General features: G+C 45.8%; 1 pseudogene; it reads left to right on the forward strand.

Moving 5' to 3' along the window:
* Window positions 1–3,174: 3,174 nt before the first annotated feature.
* LOC110551635 (large ribosomal subunit protein eL21-like) lies at window positions 3,175–5,288 on the forward strand (annotated as a pseudogene).
* The last annotated feature ends 11,544 nt before the right edge of the window (window positions 5,289–16,832 follow it).

Here is a 16,832-nt window from a genome sequence, read left to right on the forward strand (position 1 = left end):
AGAGAGAAAAGAAGGGGCGAGGGCGAGGAGAGGCGGCTGTCCAGCAGCATGGGATTCTAACATGGGCTTCTAACCCATAGTAAGTGTTGGCACTTTTGAGATCTGGAAAAGCACTTATTAATTCAGGCAGTGGCTAAGCATGGAGAAAAACAGGCATAAGCAGGAAAGATACTCTGCGGGCTGGTGTTTCCCTCAACTTGTCACAGGCTACAGTCCTCTGAGAAGAGAAAACCTCGGTTAAGAATAGGTCCCCACCAGATTGGCCCGTGGGCAAGCTGGTGGGGCCCTTTTCAGGTCTTGGGTGTACAAGAAAGCAGGCTGTGCAGTCTATGAACACAAAGCCAATGGGTAGCGCTTTCCCCGTGGCCTGGGCTTCAGTTCCTGCCTTCAGTTCCTGCACTGGCTTCCTCCAGTGACAAACTGCGATGTGGAAATATAAGCAAAAATAAATCCTTTCTTCCGCAAGTTTTTGTTTTGTTTTTTTTTTTTTTTTTTTTCACAACAATAGAAACCCCAAGACAGGTTCCGACTCTCAAAGGCCACTCACATAAACCAGACAGCCATTGCTGAGCAATATAATTACAAACTGATATAAAGGGTCACAAGGAGGGGAACACCAGACCGGACTGGTGGCTAAGGGCCGGCTCCCTGAGAGAGGAGAAAGCCTAAGATCTAGAGAAGAAAGTTAAACAGGAGAGTGAGAGTTGGGACACTCCCAGGAAGCCGCAGGTGCCCTGAGAGGCCATGGAGCAAGCCTTCAGGACTGTTGAACAGTAAATCAGAACTGCAAAGTGCCTGGGTGAGATCAAACGCCTGCCCCTACAATTCACTCACAAAACAATTGTAGATTCTCCCTCCCCGTTGTCAGTGCCTCCACAAAGATTTCAAGGGAGAAGGGAGTGACCGTCATCGACTAGCATCCTTGCATTTATCATCCACCCGCTCTGGCTGGTGAAGCAGCTAACCCCCAACGCCACTCTTCTCCACCCTGGAGATTGTGATTCAACTCATGCAGAAACCGAGGAACTGAGGAAGCACGGTCCTGGGGTCCCCCTCTTTGTCCACCAGTGAAAAGCAGACACACACCTCAAAGTCTTTGTTCCCAAGACCCTTCTCAGACAACTCAGTTGTTTGTTGGCGAGTGAGGCATTCCATACTGCTGTCCATCAGGCTGCCTGCTGATACCTTGCGTAGATTTGTAGGTATATGGGACAGCAAACTCCCTGACTAAATACAACTGTATTTCCAAAGAGAGATAACCAGTTATGTAATTTGACGATTCCCTCGAGATCTACTTAGGTCATCATGGACATGCATATACATGGGCTCTTGGCTCAGTCAGGTCCCCCATTCACCTACCCCCTGTCTTTCTGAGATCGCGTCTTGCAATATTGCTGGCAATCTGGCCTTGAACTCCCAGTCCTGCTGTTCCTGCTGTTCCCGAGTGTGTGCTGCCACAGCAGGCTGTCGTTGAAAGGGACACAATCATAGCCCTAGGAGGCATTTTCATCCATAGAAAGAGGTAGTGCTTGTAACGTTGCCTTCACTTTCCAGAACTGAAATTCAAATATAATATTACCTACTTACACAAATTTATTTTAGAATTCAATGTCCTGCCCTAATTATGTAATAAACGAAAAGCAAATGGAAAGGTATAGTTGCTGAATATTCCAACAGCTAAATGATACATCCAGCACAACCCTGCTAGAGGACAAAGCAGTAACATTGTTGCTGAGAACACTGGCAGGGCAGGGCAATCCAAATGGGTAGTATCAGCAACTCAAATGTCAAGAGAGTGCCCACGATCCCAGTCCTGTTGACTAGGTCAAGAGTTTAAGGTCGTCCTCAGCTACATCAAGTTTAAAGCCAGCCTGACCCTGTCTCAAAACAAAAACACCAAGAACATGGCATTGGCTCTCTGGGTGGAATTGCTTGCCCTGCAAGCCTGCAAACCACCAGTTTGATCCCCTGAACCCACATAACAAGCCAGATGTGGTGGATGCATGCATCTGTACTCCCAGAATGTCTATGGAAGGTGGATGAAGACTCGAGAATAGACTAGCTAGCCCAGAACACACAGCATGGAAACAACAGATTCTACCTCAGAAACATGGTAGAAAGAGAGAACCAACTGCCTTAAATTTATCCTTCAGCTTCTTCACATGTACCTTGGCATACAGGTATATGCACACACACATACAATTAATGGTGTTGTCATAGGTGAGGAGGTATGAAATTTGAACTGGTCCAGTACCTACTAAAAAGGAAAAAATTAGGCTAAAATAACTAACATGAATGCCTGTCCAGAGAGCCTGGACTTACGTGTATCTCTAGAGATGTATCTCTAGATATGAAGGCGCTGGAAAATACATTAGTGAGGGCAACCGCAGAAAAACTCTATAACAGACAGAGAGGGCAGGGGAGGGGAGACTGCCGCTGAGCTAGCTCGGTGATTCCTACAATCCTGAGATGACACTGTGCCAAATGACGCTGTTTAACTAGCACAGACAAGCACGGGCAGCAGGGACAAAGCAGAACAAAGTTTGATATTTGGCAGGATATTTGGCAGTGGCCTGGGCAAACCTGAAAATTAAATAGGTAGGAAAACTTCGAAATGGCCCTGATTTTTACAGCAGCAAACCCATGGGCTCACCACCCGAAAGCTGCTGGTGACATCACAGCGATGGCCTCCGCCTCGCCCAGTCTCCACTAAGCCACGTCACAGACACCGAACCCTTTGAATGAAGAAGTTAGTCCTCTTTGGGGACTCTACAATATTGCCATAAATATATGGTACAAATTCTCCTTAGGGGAACCTGGTGTCATTTTCCAGGATGACCCAAACATTTCAGGAATTAGATACTTTAGTATCTAATCTTAGTTCCTAAGATTCCAGGCACAGGCCTGGACCACCAGTCAAATTGAGGCTTATGGCAATGGTGATACATGGAGTTTACAGACCTGTGTAAGTCACTGCTGACCTATAATATAGTTACATACGGTGAAGTATTCAGCCGAGGAGGCCTACTTGATAGCTAACAGAATCCCAAGGTGTTTTCTCTGACACACAGGTTATTGTGGCAGAGGGACCGACCGGAATCCCTATTGATGGACTAAAAGGATGGGGGTAGCGCTGAGTCCTCCAGAATGTAGACGTCAGCACCGCCATAAGACATGTGGGACATGCTGGAGGTGGGGGCTGCACAGACTCTTCCCTTTTAACTCACCTGTTTGGCGGTTGCCGCTGGCGGAGGGCTCCAGTTTAACTACAAACTGTTAACTCAAGCAAGAGCCACACCAGTTGCAACCGGTGCTGTAGCTACACTCCAACAAATGGGTCACAGAGCTGGGCACCTGGCATACATCTAGTGTGAGAGCAATCTTTTTTTAATCTATTCCAAAGCAAACTGTTTTGCTTTCCGCCGCCGCAGCAGCCATCTTGCAGCGACTCAGCAAGACAACAAACACAAAGGGAAAGGGGAGGGGCCCTGGCTCTCTGTTCTCCAGGCCTTTCAGGAAACAGGGAGTTGTTCCTTTGGCCACATCCATGCGAATCTACGAAAACGGTGACGTTGTAGACATCAAGGGGATGGGCACTGTCCAAGAAGGAATGCCCCACGGGTGTCACCACGGCAAAACCCAAACGGCCTACAACGTCACCCATCATTGTGAACAAGAGGTTAAGGACAAGATCCCCGCCAAGAGAATCAACCGTGGGCATTGAGCACATGAAGCTCTCTAGGAACAGGGACAGCTTCCCGAAGCGCGTGAAGGAGAACGACCAGAAGAAGAAGGAGGCCAAGGAGAAGGGCACCTGGGTTCAGCTCAGGCGCCAGCCTGCGCCCCCCCTCCCCCAGAGAAGCACACTTTGTGAGGACCAACGGGAAGGAGTCAGAGCTGCTGGAGCCCAATCCATATGAGCTCATGGCCTTATGTACAAAAAATAAAAGTAAAAATAAAAAAAAAAAAGGACCTGGACTGTAAAAAATAAATAAATAAATAAATCAAACTTGCATAGACTGAGGGCACGAGCTCACCTTTACAATCTTGTTTGTGTAAACTCTCCCCTTGATCACTGTGTTAAAGACACCTCAGATGATTAGACCCGAGAACAGAAAAAAGTTTTTGAGATGGCTTAACAAGACACATGTGTGCCAGAGTGCTGGCTGTGCGCCCCAGGGAATTTGCCATTTAATTGAATGGTCCGGAGCCCTGGACACTGTCAGGAGGTCCCCTGAGAAGTAAAAGATAAATCGCCATCCTCTACAGCGCTCCTCTGCGTCAGTTTGAATGTCCCTGGTGACTCTACATGTTAGATTTTGATCCCCACTGAGAGGGTAGGAATTTAATCCACCTGTCCGTATCTCAGGGTGAGGATTTTGCAGGCGACTGGAGGAGGAGAAAGCCATCCCGGTGAGGCCTTGTGGGTGAGTTATCAGTGGCGGTGTAAGGAGGAGGGAAGACACTCCCTGTTTCCTGCCGTGTAACGCCCTTCACCCCCTTCAGGGTCTGCCAGCAGGCAGGCTGTCAGGAGATGAAGTCCCTCCCAAGCTCTGAACCAAAATAAATGTCTTCTCTGTCTAACAAAGCAAGTCAGTGGTGGCGTTCTTAGCAACCAAAAACACGCATGCAAGCACAGTGCTAACCAAAGAGACACTACACGTGCTGTATCCTTTTGGATTTGAGAAGCAATACATACCATATCTGAGTCTATGCTTTGACCTGTTTACCAAGTAACCCATAAACTGGCTCTTTTTGTTAAGGATAAAAGAAAGAAAATGACCCTACAGAAGGACCCTAATAGGGATTCTATGTGGAGCCCCGGCGGTCTTGATTAAAAGAGCTAACAAGAAGACATTAGTTCCAAAGCTAGGTATTTCCTCTTCCGCAGATAACTAATCCGTTTGAGAAAGGGGCCTGGCTCGCTAGCTGAGTTTGACCAGCCATGAAGCATCAAGTTTGCAGCCTCAGCTGCTCTCAGGAACTAAGTATGTCTCATCCAGCCGCCATGAGGCTCAGTCCACGCCAGGGCAATGTCCCCAACATGGAACTGTTATAGAAGAGACTGGGCAGGCTCAGAAAGCAGAAGTTGCCTTAGCAGATAACTTAGATGCATTTGATAATCACTCCTATAACATTTTTGTCCCCTTGAAGATTTTAAAACCAAAGAAAAGACAGTTCTCAGAACACGACCACAAGCTGGCAACTCCATGTTTACCAGAGCAGTGAAGAGTTTTCTCAGTGCGAGTCATTTCTGGGAGCAAACTGAATGTCTTTGTCTGGCTTGAGAGATGGCTAGAGACATAGATTTGTGTTCAACCATGGATGACTGTGGGTTATTTCACTAGTCAGGAGCCAGGAAAGAAAGAAAGAAAGAAAGAAAGAAAGAAAGAAAGAAAGAAAGAAAGAAAGAAAGAAAGAAAGAAAGAAAGAAAGGAGAGAGAGAGAAAGAGAGAAAGAGAGACAGAAAGAAAGAAAGAAAGAAAGAAAGAAAGAAAGAAAGAAAGGAAAGAGAGAGAGAGAGAAAGAAAGAAAGAAAGAAAGAAAGAAAGAAAGAAAGAAAGAAAGAAAGAAAGAAAGGAAAAAGAAAAAAACAACAGGAGATCTGGAGAAATCCTAGATGAATGTTCCCATCCCTCAGAGAGTGGGAGAGTGCCTGTGTCAGTGAAACACTCACTGTTCAGTAGAGATGACATATCAGGCAAAGTTGGCCTCTTCAAAGTAGCCATGGTAGCCATGTCTATATCTGTAGATTAGTGGTGACAATAATCCTGGGTACTCACGATGCTAAGACAAGAGGACCAGGAACTGAAGGACAACCTGAGAAACTTAGCTAGACTCTATTAATAGGAAATAAATGCAATATATAGAGCCACAGAGTCAATCAAGTTCATGCTCAATGTCACGGGCTTCTCTGCGGTAAGGCCAGCACCTAACAACATCAGAAATCAACCATCGAGTTCCTATTTCCAAAAGAAATTAGCTGCCTGGTACCCGTTGGTTACACTGCACTTGCTACCTTAACATCACAGAGGAACAGTCATTTATCTCCAAAAAAGTGGGCATATAGTGTAAATATTGATTCCTTTTTGGGGGGGAGAGTGAGACAGGGTTTCTCTGTGTAGCCCTGGCTGTCCTGGACTCACTTTGTAGACCATTCTGATCTTGAACTCACAGAGATCCACCTGTCTGTGCCTCCCAAGCACTGGGATTAAAGGTGTGCGGCAACTTTAAAAAAAAAAAAGCAAGTATATCTCTTCCAATCTAAAAAGTACCATCCTGAGAAATGGTACTAGAGTAACCAGAGCCTATTAATTTAATGTCTATTCAGTATGCTATATCTCATTTTACTGTTGTTTTGTTGACTTAATTTCATTTTTTAATTTCATAAATACAGACATTAAAAAGATGTTTATATGTCCATATGTTTTATATGTATGTGCATGTAAACACATATGAATTGCACAACAACATGAATAAGTATCATTGTGGTGGAGGCTGTGGTGTGCTGCCAGTCCCCACACTCAGGGCACAATATTTATAATATTTACAGTGTTTAGCTCTGTAAATTGGGGCTGCAGAGATGGCTTCGTTGTTAAAAGCAGCTGCTGAGCTTCTAAAGGTTCAGGGTTCCATGCCCAGCACCTACGTGGTGGCCCACAATCATCTGTAATTCCAGTTCCAGGGGACCCAAGCCCTCTTCTGGCCTCTACAGGCACCAGGGAACACTGACATCATGCAGACAAAACATCCATACACATAAAACAAAAACATAAATGAATCCTTTTTAATTTTTTTGAATAGTAAGATGTTTGGGAGGACAGGGAAGATGAGAGGGGGAGAAAAGGATAACACAAAGGATGTTTGAAAAGCCCATAGGGAGGGGCAGGTGAGATGGCTCTGTGGTTAAGAGCTCTGTCTGCTCTTCCAGAGGTCCTGAGTTCAATTCCCAGCAACCACATGGTGGCCCATTACTATCTATACCCTCTACTGCCCTCTTCTGGCCTGCAGGTATACAAGCACATACAGCATTTGAAATAAAAAATCATAAAATAAAATGAAAGGGCTGTACAATAGTTTTATTATAAACTATTGGTTACATATACATGTATAAAATGTGCCAAATACAAAGCTTAGTGTCAGTCTGGGGAGGAAGATATCCCAGAGACCTGCAAAACAATGCAGGCAATTGCGATTGCTCTAGTTGCTCACTAGACCTTGATATAAGGTCCTGTTGCTGAGACATTACACACTTTGGTCACAGGACTTGGAGAAATCAAGTCAGTATTGACATGGATGCTAGCTTTCCTAGTCCCAGCCGGTCCTATGCAGGCTACCAGAGGAGCAAAGTCATCAACGGGTCTTCCACAGCGTGAACCCTCCGAGCTGCAATCTGGAATTGCCTGTGCATAGGTGCCATAATGGGATGAACCAACCGCTTTCTGATCGGACTGAAGGTCCACTCCATAGAAGGAAGCTCATGCCTGATGCTGGAAATGTGGCCGAGAACCTGTAGCTGGGGAATCTCATAGTCCCTAAGGGAAAATCTACTATTATTTTGATGAACAATCACAGTGTGAAGCTACCTTCTAAATCTGCGTATCTACATCCATAGGTTAGTGATGCTTTTGGTCCTTTGTGCGGTTAAATACGGAGACTCACAGCTGATGCAAGCACGGAGCACAGGCATCTGTGGAGTGCCCCGCCGTAAATGGGACTTCTGTTGTATACTACCTTTTATCACGGCTCAAGGAACATTTCAGAAGAGGAGGCAGAAAAACTGGAAGAGCCAATGACGGTAGCACTATTCCTAACTGTCTGAGAAAGCCCCAGATTAATTTCCAAAGTGGCCGTACAAGTTTACATTCCCACCAGCAATGGAGGAGGGTTCCCCTTTCTCCACATCCTCTCCAGCAGGCAGCATCCCTTGAGTTATTCATCTTGGCCATTCTGATGGGTGTAAGGTGAAATCTCAGGATCATTTTGATTTGCATTTCCCTGATGGCTAAGGACGTTGAACATTTCTTTAAGTGTTTCTCTGCCATTCAATATTCCCCTGTGGAGAATTCTCTATTTAGCTCTGTACCCCATTTTTTAATTGGATTACTTGATTTCTTGGTGTTTAAGTTCTTCAGTTCTTTATAGATTCTGAATATTAGCCCTCTGTCAGATGTAGGGTTGGTGAAGATCTTTTCCCAGTCTGTAGGATGGCGTGTTCTCAGAAAATTAGATATAGTATTATCTCAGGATCCAGCTAATCCACTCCTAGGCATATACCCAAAAGATGCCCCACCATTCAATAAGGACATTTGCTCAGCTATGTCCATAGCAGCTATATTCATTATAGCCAAAATCTAGAAACAACCTAGATGTCACTCAACAAAGGAATGGATACAGAAAGTGTGTATATTTACACAATGGAGTACTACTCAGCAATTAAAAGCAATGAAATCATGAAATTTCCAGGCAAATGGTGGGAACTAGAAAAGATCATCCTAAGTGGTGGGTAACCCAGAACAGAAAGACACACATGGTATATACTCTCTCATAGGTGGTTATTAGTCATATAATATAGGATAAACAAACTTAAATCTATAGTCCTAAAGAAGCTAAACAACAAGGAGAACCCTAGGGAAGATGCTTAATCCTCATTCAGAAGGGCAAACAGGATAGACATCAGAAGTAGGAGAAGATAAATACAAAGAACAGGACAGGAGCCTTCCACAGACAACCTCTGAAAGACTCTATGCACGAAGGTATCAAAGGAGATACTGAGACTTAGAGCCAAACCTTGAGCAGATGCCAGAAACCTTATGGAAGAAGAAGGAGATAGAAAGACCTGGAGGGGACAGGAACTCCACAAGGAGAACAACAGAGCCAAAGTACCCAGGGGAGCCTGCAGAGACCGATATTCCAACGAGGGACCTAGACCTCCTGTTCAAAGAAAGCCCATAGGTGGCTCAGTTTCCAAGTGGGTTCCCTAGTAAGGGGTACAGGGGCTGTCTCCGACGTGAAGTCAGTGGCTGACTCTTTGATCACCCCTTCCTAGTGGGTGCAGCCTTGCCAGGCCACAGAGGAAGACGATGCAGCCAGCCTTGATGAGACCTGAAAGGCTGGGGTCAGATAGAAAGGGAGGAGGACCTCTCCTATCAGGGGACTGGGGAGAAGGGGGAGGGTGGCTGGGACGGGGAGGAGACAAGAGAGGGGGCTGCAGCAGGGATACAAAGTCAATAAATTGTAATAAATAAATATATAAATAAAATTAATTTAAAAAAAAAAAAGCCTATGACAGAGGAGAAGTAGTGCAAACCCGTGTCTTCCGGTCACGAAGAACTGCTGTGCTCTCAACCTCCCGGCAGCTGTGGTTGCCTGAACAAGATCAAGCCAGTACCGGTCCAGCATGGAGAAGGGAGGGGCTTAGCCATTGCCGCGGGTCTGAGGCACTAGGCTCGGCACAAGGCCCTGCTCAAGTCAGCAGCACAGGTTCACTTAGGACTCCATCCGCGCCCTACAAATGACCTCGCCCCTTCTCAGTCACTGCTTCCTCTGATAGATCACATCCCCTGTCACACTAAGCCTTTACACGCTGATGTTTCCTATCTGAATCTCACACCCCAGTGTCGCCTTCGCTGGGTCCCGCCTGTCCTTCGGGATGTGGCTCAGCTATCCACGAAGCCTTCCCTTTCTCGCGGCACCTCCCAAGCTTGTATTAGGAGTTTCCCTAAGGGTTTACACTTCGCGCCCAACCTTAGCCCTTATTATCGCCTTTATCCATCGGTCCTAAAGCCACCTGTCGGCTTTCCTGTCTCCTCCCTTAGAACAGAGACTGTATTTGATCCACCACTGGTCCCGAATTCATTTCACAGTATCTGGGATACCGGGTAGATGCACAGAACAAATGAAAATTTTAATGAATATGCTTGAGTGAATCATTTAACACAGTTGAACCTCACCTAACCCTGTCCAGATAAAGCTAAGACACTGTCTTCATTGCCATCAGAACAAGACGTGTATGAAAATGCTTAAGAGCAGGAACAAATACATAGATACAGAAGGAACTTTCCTGGCACCATCATAACAGAAAATGACAAGGACTGGATTAAGAAGAGAGAAACACGAGGGACACCTCCCCACCCCGTCATGCACAAGAGCTTGTGCAGCTGAAGTAAGCACACGGCCCGTGTCCTGTTCCTGAGCTAAAACGAACAGCCAAATGTTCGAAAAGACAGGACAGCAGAGTTTAATGACTAACCATTTGTAAAAATATTTCTTCATCCTTGTCTATATTAAACCCACATATATATCCTATTCCTTTCTTAAAGGACCAAGTTGCTGGTCTTTATCACCATTTTTTTTTTTTTGCATGAAAAAAAGCCTTAAGTTATGTTTCACTGTGTGTTTATGTGTGTGTGCATGTTAGCACATGTGGCCTGGAGGCCAGAGGCACAGGGTCGTCCTGAGCTAGAGTTACCTGTGGTGGTAAGCAGCCTGACATGGGTGCTGGGAAGTGAAGTCAGGTCCTCCTCAAAAGCAGTAAGCACTCAACATCCGAGCCACCCCTCAAGCCCTAAAGCCCTTACCTTTCAAAGTCTACCAGTACAGGGACAACACAAGCACGCTCTTGGCTTTTATCCTCTAGTAATTTGGATTAAGATACACCAGGAACAGCCATGTTAATATTGGTTGCTCTGACCCTTAGCCAAAATGGGCAAGTTTAAGGTGGCTGCTACTTCATACAAGTTACAAATAACTATTTTTATTATTTTTTTTTCAGAGATAAATCCCAGCGGAAGGGAACAGTTTAATCCCCTTCTTTCTTCAAAGAATCTCCCCCTACTAGAGTAAGAATGAAAAGGCCACATTGTTGCCACAATGTTGCTTGCCTGGACACGTAAAAAAGACATGTAGAAAAGAAGACAATGACAGATGCTCAGGCCAAAAGACAGAACTCTAAGGACTAGATTAGCTACTCTCCAGGAAGTGGAGGGACCTACTGTGTGTGGAGAACAGTTCAGTGCCTGGTCAGATGAACACATCTCCAGTGACAACACTAAGAACAAGCACTTTCACCCTCGATTCACTTAAGAGGTCATTTTTGTGAGTTTCTGGACAGACCAGGACTTCATCCTGTTCTTGCAGAAATGGCTCTGGAGGGTCGTGGTCTTCCACTGAGTGCTGCCTGGGGCCCCTGCTGTGGCTTCCTTGCCATGAACTCTTTCTTTCTCTGGGTGTCCTCCACTGAGTGCTGCCTGGGGCCCCTGCTGTGGCTTCCTTGCCATGAACTCTTTCTTTCTCTGTAGGTGGCACTATCCATCTCAACCTTGGCCTGCTTCAGCCTCTGGTTCCTTCACTTATGGGCATGAGACACCTTCTCTGTGACCTGCTTCTCAGCCTGCAGCAGTAATTGGACTCCCAGGCCCCAGCAAAGGGCCTGAATCCAGGCCAAAGCCCCTTGTGTCTATCAACTTAAAATATATATATATATATATATATATATATATATATATATATATATAGAAAGAAAGGTAGGAAGGAAGGAGAGAGGGAGGTGGGAGGGAGGAAGGAAAGAAAGAAAGAAATAAGGAAGGAAGGAAGGAAGGAAGGAAGGAAGGAAGGAAAGAAAGAAAGAAAGAAAGAAAGAAAGAAAGAAAGAAAGAAAGAAAGAAAGAGGAGCATGTTGATGAACATGGCTATAGCTTGGGGACTCACAGGGTTAAACTGTCTCGGATACCCAGGGTATCTGTCTTTCTATTCAGGAAGTTAAGGTCATTTAAAGTGGTAAATAACTTGCAGCGGTTCCCATATTTATATAACCTCGTGGCATAGCATGGCATGGACTCAGTTTTGCATACATCTTTTAAACAAAGCATTGACTTAAAACATTTGTGTTTGTAATGAACCACCCCACAGGCCCTCCTCTCCACCACCCAGAAGTCTGAAGCCAGGAAATACATCCCCCTCCCTCAAGACCCTCAGAGGCAGAAGGGAGTTTGATTAAGTACGGCATGTAGAAGTTTGCTAGGACTTCATATTGCCAAGTGAAACAAAAACAGACACAGGGCCCAAGAGGCTTCAGTAAATATGGCTGTCACACTACTATCAGGGAATTAGGTTTACAGTTTAGCGTGCATTTCTGGACCCGTTGTTTACAATTAGCTTGCCCATTCGACTGATAAGCAACTGTGTAAATGTTGGTTCCTGGTTCCCAAAGAGGCCAAACATGTTTTAATACAAACAACCTAAAGTCCATCCTAACTTACCACTCCACAAGGAAAGGTCTCTACCATTGTATTACCGTGGTGTTTGGCCAATGGCCTTGTAGTTTAGGCTTTATAGGGAGCTCAGTGCTTAAGAGAACCCTTGCTCTTCCAGAGCACCCAGCACACACGTGGCTAAAAGCCACCTGTGGCCCCAGTTCCGGGGATAGAATGCTCCTTCCGGCATCTATAGACACTGACTGCATGAGTGTGTTACAGGCCTCCGTGCAAGCAAAACGCCCAGACGCAGAAAAAGAAATACATATTTTTAAGAATAAAAAATAATGGTTCATATGTATCTAAGGGAAGGTGAAAGGGAACCAACATTTGTTGTCCCTCTTGTGTTCCAGGGACTGTACCTGGCCTGAAATTACACACACACACACACACACACACACACACACACACACACACACAGTTAATTCTGCTCTCCTTGCTTCGGGATTTGGGTTTTTGCCATTAGACGCCCCATTTGAAGTAACGGTTAATTTATTTTTCTGCCCCCCTACCCTAAGCCCCTTCAGGTTGTGGCCTGGTTCAAAGTTGTCATTTTAATCCCAAGCACACATGGTCATATAAAATGGCTCAGTCCTCCTAATATGTAGAGCATTGTAACGAAAATGGTTACTCTTGATAGTCAATATAATGGCGCTTACAATCACCATGAAACAACCTCTGGGTGTGCCTATGAGGAAAATTTTATGCCTGCTCTCACTTAGGACTCACCCTAAGCACTCACATTGTATACAGTCTCCGCATCCACTGAATAAGTACAGCACAGAGCAGCTGTCAGGTTTTTGCTGTTTTCAAACTGGGACATTTTTAACTCTCCCTTTTGATCCCTAACCCTCCCCCAAAATCATGAGACACATCTATCCTGTATAGGTCTATAAATAACAAACAACACATGTACTTCTCATTCCTTGTAAAGCCATCCTTTAAGCAATGTGCTAACGTATCAAATGTCCTAATGGAGTCCATTAATATACTGGTTGGTTTTTGTCAACTTGACACAAACCTAGAGTATCTGCGAAGAATTAGTTGAGACAATGCCTCTGTTCGATTGTCCTCATTGGGGGAGGTGGGGGAGAGGGGAACAGTCCTCCTAGCCAGTTAGTACTTAGTTGTACCAGAAAGTAGGCTGAGCAAGCCATGAGAAGCAAGCCCATAAGCAGTGTTTCTCAAAGGCAACAGCTTTCACTTGTACGTCCAGGCTCCTTGAGTTCCTATCCTGACTTCCCTTCATGATGGACTGTAAATGTAAGCTAAATAAACCCTTTCCTCCCTGGGCATTCATGATCCTGGTATCACAGCAACAGAAACCCTATGTAAGACAGCAACTTTGGGAGGTAACTCAGCTGTGTGTTGATGTACGTGAAAAGTGGGGTAGAGCTCACCCAATGCCGGCGTTTGCAGAGGTCAGAGGTTGATGCCACGTGCCGTCCACAAGAACTTCTCTACTGTGTCTTTATAAGACAGTGTTTCTCTCTGAACCTGGGGCGTCTACTCTGGGGCAGGCTCGCTGTGCAGCCATCACCCAGAATCCACCTGCCCACCCCATCCTGCTCAGCCTGCTTTCTTCTACAACCACGGGCTACCTGGCTAGGAGTGGCACTGTCCTCCTCTACCCCACCTCCCCAGTGAGGGCAAGCTAACAGAGGCATGCCTAGATTTTAAGTGAGTGCTAAAGATTTGAACTCAGGTCTTCGTTCTTGTACCACTGAGTGCTCTCCCTGACCCCTAAAAATTAGTTTTAAAAGGTGAGGCTGTAGACCCCTGTACACAGCACCCCACCTGAAATCACGCTGCGAAAGTGGAGGATACAGGAGATCCCAGAGCCAGCTGGCTAGGTAAACTGGCTGAATCTCTAGCTCTGGGTTCAAATGAGAGACACTAGCTCAGTATATAAAATGGGGGCAATCCATGGCAGTTCCGTGTCCTATTATTGGATTCCCCAATAATAGGAACAGGGGCCGTCTCTGACTTGAACCCATGGACTGGCTCTTTGATCACCTCCACCTGAGTGGGGAGCAGCCTTACCAGTCCTCAGAAGAAGACAAAGAAGCCAGTCCTAATGAGACCTGATAGACTAGGGTCAGATGGAAGAGGAGGACTTCCCCTGTCAATGGACTGGGGGAGGGGCATAGGAGAAGAAGAGGGAGAGAGGATGGGATAGGGAGGGGATGGGGGAGAGGGCTACAGCTGGGATACAAAGTGAATAAACTGTAATTAATAATTTAAAAAAAAAACTGGGCCCAGGGGGCCCTGCAGAGACTGATACCAACTAAGGACCATGCCTGGAGAAGACCTTGACCCCCTGTTCAGTCTGCAACTGGGTTTCCTAGTAAGGGGATCAGGGGCTGTCTCTGACTTGAACTCAGTAGCCTGCTCTTTGATCACCTCTGCCTGGTGAGTGCAGACTTACCAGGCCACAGAGGAAGATGATGCAGCCAGCCCTGATGAGGCCTGATAGACTAGGGTCAGATAGGAGAGGAGGTCCCCTCCTATCAGTGAACTAGGGAAAGGGCATAGAGGGAGAAGAGGGAAGCAGAGTGAGAGTGGGAGGAAATGGAAGTGGGCTACAGCTGGGATACAAAGTGAATACATTGTAATAAATAAATACATAAAAGTAATTAATTAATTAAGTAATGAAAATGGGGGCTATCAAGAAAGACCCCTGATAGCAACCTATTGGCACCACATTTTTTGTGTGCACTCACACCCACACACGTGCAAACACACATGACATGAGCACACACACCAAGAAAAGGAAAAACACTCATTTTGGAAGGCAATATGCTAAGTTATCTTTAACGTGCGTTGCTAGGGCCACACGTCTTCTCCGTCAGTGACTTCTCCCAGTGACAGTGATCAGCACCTGCTCTTTCTGAACCTAGGGAGTATCAAATGCCATACATTCTGGATTGCCAGGTCTAAAGCCACAGGAGTGTCTGTCTTCCCTCCCTAAAGCCAGGCAAGCAATGCTTCTTTCCAGCCACTGTCCTGGAGTTCGTAAGGAGTGTGCCTGTTTATATGCACACAAATATTTGTCCTTGCACACACAGGCACAGAAAAAGAGTTAGAAGGTAGAGGCTCATCCGCATCCTGGTTTAGAATAAACCAAATTTAACAGCAGAATGCAAGAGCTTTGAACCTCATCCATCTCCTCCCAAGTTCAAACTCACTTGATTTTGGACACATTGTGACTTCCTGTTTTTTTTTTTAGGTAGAACCTTTTCAAAATGGTTCAATGAGCTCCTTGGAAAGTGTCTAACTCTTATAATGCATCAACTTAGTAGCAACTGAATGGAGAACATATGTGACGCATGTCTTAAGATATGCATAGTCTCAAAAGTCAGCAGGAAAGTACTCTGCCAAATTCTAGCAATGGTTTCAGTGAGTGTTTGAAAACTAGTTAATGACATTCAGAGACACAAAGGCACAGTTGGGTTTTTCCATCCAGTAGGTGTCAAGCATGATGAGCCACCCCATCAGAAAGCCCCCTCAATTTTTGTAGAGACAAGAAAGAAATAATATTTACTGGCTAGTTCTTTAAGGGCTGGATGCTACATTAAAACAGAAGTCAAGACCATAGCAACAGAATCCAAAACGTGCTTTTGTGTTTAGAATGTGCCATTTCTCTGCTGTGTTTGCCAATGTGTTGTTACTCAGAGCGGAAAAGACACCCAGGAGGTATCGGATCTCACAAGCTCACTGAGCAGTCCATAGGGCCACTGAGGCAGTGCTGCTGAAGCCCTCACACAGAGACAGAATCACTTCCGACATAAGCCGCTGGAGCATCCAGGGAGGTTCTGGAGCTCTGATTCCTGCAGCCCTGACAACCCAAGGTTACATTAAGCCGGAATCTATTCCTGCTCTAGGATGATGGAGTTGTGTCTCACCAATGGCCATGCTGAAATCACACATCCTGCCACAATCCTCGTCTTCCCCTGCGTCTGTTTAGCTTCGCAATCCTCTGCCAGCCCATGTTACACCAGTGCCCTACCCAAGCTCTTGGGGGAGACACCCTGCCTTAGACACAGTCTTTAGCACAAGCAAATCAGTAGCCTTCAAGGTGCCAAATGACACTGTCAGCCCTTGACGCCTCTTCCACACAGCGACGGGGAAATCTGCTGTGCATGGGTAAAGAATAAACCATGAGAATGGAGACATGGCTTTGTGGTTGTGAGTGCTGGCTGCTCTTCCAGAGGACCTCGGTTCAAATTCCCAGCACCCACATGGCAGCTCACAACCATCTGTACTCCGGTTCTAGGGGATCCAATGCCCTCTTCCGGTCTCCACAGGCACCAGGCGTTCTCATGGTGCATAAGCACACGTACAAGCAAAATAGTAAAAAATAAAGCAAATGTTTTAGTTAATAAAAAAATTGGGCTGTCCTCCTCTCGGGTAGGGGCGAGGTCTGCACACTGTCCTGTGTCAGGCTCTGAGGTGACACTGATAATGTCAGCCTGAGCACAACAAAGGCATCCACTCTACGGTGCCAGCAGGTTCATTTTAATTTGATGATTTTGTGTGATTGAATAAAGTTAAGGAGGCAACCAGCCACATGGTTCA

The sequence above is a fragment of the Meriones unguiculatus genome, chromosome 15, assembly GCF_030254825.1.
Source record: "Meriones unguiculatus strain TT.TT164.6M chromosome 15, Bangor_MerUng_6.1, whole genome shotgun sequence".
Lineage (NCBI taxonomy): Eukaryota > Metazoa > Chordata > Mammalia > Rodentia > Muridae > Meriones > Meriones unguiculatus.